Here is a 2,146-nt window from a genome sequence, read left to right on the forward strand (position 1 = left end):
TGGTGTAAATGCCCATAAAGCTACGGTTTATGTCCTGACCATTACAGAGTGGAGGGCTTCTCATCTTCTGGTGGTCGAGTGTCTTCAAGGTGGTCGAGTGAGCACATCTTGATGGTCGAGTGGATGATGGTTTCTCTTCGACTGCTTCTGATTCTTTGTAGAGATGTCCTTGGGGAGGGTATGTCGGATAGATTCATGACCCTACCCTAGGTACATAGCTTCATCAATAGGTGAGTGATTCATACACAACATCTCTTTCTTTTATCGAGGGTTCTAGCAATTGATATCCTTTCGCAAATAATTGAAATGCAATTTCGTGATCTGGATCTTTAATTGTTGGAAACTTGTCAAGTTCTTCTGCCAAGGCTTGATTAATGAACCTACAAAATCCCTCGAATTGGATCTGACTAAATCCGGGTATTGTGGACATTCCCTCGTTTCCATTCCGGAGCATCTTAATCTTAAGTTTCCTGTTTATCAAAGAAAAATTCCATTATCAGCTCACTCTTCATCAATCCCTATGGATCGATCTAGCAATCATGGAATCTATATTCTGTTTACTGAATCACATGAAATTCTAGGGAACTCCACATACGTATTTCATATATGTATTTCATACATATGAATAGAGACCATTTCGACGAAAGTTCGAGTTTGCCAGGGGTACAAATGAAATGAAAATGAATTGATAAAACATTCCTACAAAAAAAAATTCTGCCACTTATACTTTATGTTATGATATTCTAATCAGATTGGATGGCAAAGATTTCTCATTTTATCTCCTTTCTATGAATGTAATAAAGCCGTAATATAATATACTAGAAAGTTTGACTTTACTTCGATTTAGAATAGCGTGCTTACTTTAATTTCTCAAAATAATTTGAGGGTTCTTTTTTATTTCGGATCGGAGTAGTATAATTGCTAGAAAATTCAGTATTTCATTGTGGAATTCTAAAATAAAGTAAGTCCCTTTTTTAAGTACATGCCAATCTAGTTATCCACCTCTCCCCATATCCATGCTTTTCTTTTATCGTAATTTCACTTGGGTAGGCCAAGATAGTCAGGTTATACTCTATATCAGAGCAAATTTCCTTTTTTTATTCAAGATATTTAATTTAATACTTTGAAAAATTAAAGCATGATTCCCCATAGAGATATGTACATAAAGGGGATCTTTGGATAATAATGCTGTTCGGACCTAAAGTTTACCTATACACGGATTAAGCATAAAGCCATAATATTTTATTATGCCATTGAAGGGGGGGGGAGATAATACCGATTTAAGAGTAGTTCACTACTGCAATAAAAAAAAGAGAATTCTAGTTAACGGTTCCAATTTGTTCTGAATTTTGCAGCCTGTGAATAGAAATCCAATTTTTCTTCTTTTTCATCTCAATAGAAAGAAATGGGAAGTTTTATTGTGTTAACAATGTATGTTTTAAGATAGAATCTATCGAGGAGAATAATAGAAACTGGATCAAAAAAAGCAGGAATAGATTTTTTGAAAAAGATTGGAAAAAAGTAAGTAGAATTATATTCAAAATAAAAGAAAGGGGCTTTTCGTAAGAAAACGTGGATGAATACTTGCTGTTTTCTAGATTTTTGATCGGATTTTTTGGCGGCATGGCCAAGCGGTAAGGCAGGGGACTGCAAATCCTTTATCCCCAGTTCAAATCTGGGTGCCGCCTGATCAATAAAATACTTAGGTTTTTTTATAGTGCTGATCGAATTCGATAAATTTTTACTTCGCATAAGTTCGGGCAAGAGAGTAACTGGGCCTGCCGATACTGGGTTTAGAGAAACCATACCATAGTTCTATCCTCAAACTAGGGTTAGGATTTGTTTTGACGGTAGTGGCCAAAATGGTTATCAATAGAATAGGGGTGAGGTAGTGTTTCCTTATTCTTTTATTATATGAATTTGAATTGGTTCTTAATTGAGATTCGATTTGATAATTTTAAAATACGAGGATAAGATGTCAGAAATCTTGGTATCCAAAGAAAGGTCCCTAAGGGGCATTCTTTTTTTTTTCAATCTAAGATTCAAGAAGGGACTCCACGAAAGAATATCAAGACTTACTAATTATTATACATTTTTTATCGTACATCTTATGTTACCTACATACACTAAAGTAAGGACTACTTAA

The 2,146-nt window shown here is 34.7% G+C and overlaps 1 non-coding gene across 1 annotated transcript; it reads left to right on the top strand.

The window, feature by feature from the left end:
* Positions 1–1,617: 1,617 nt before the first annotated feature.
* On the top strand, positions 1,618–1,688 carry TRNAC-GCA (transfer RNA cysteine (anticodon GCA)). The gene has a single exon. It is a non-coding gene; the product is annotated as a tRNA-Cys (tRNA).
* The last annotated feature ends 458 nt before the right edge of the window (positions 1,689–2,146 follow it).

Source organism: Triticum aestivum, chromosome 2A, assembly GCF_018294505.1.
Source record: "Triticum aestivum cultivar Chinese Spring chromosome 2A, IWGSC CS RefSeq v2.1, whole genome shotgun sequence".
NCBI lineage: Eukaryota > Viridiplantae > Streptophyta > Magnoliopsida > Poales > Poaceae > Triticum > Triticum aestivum.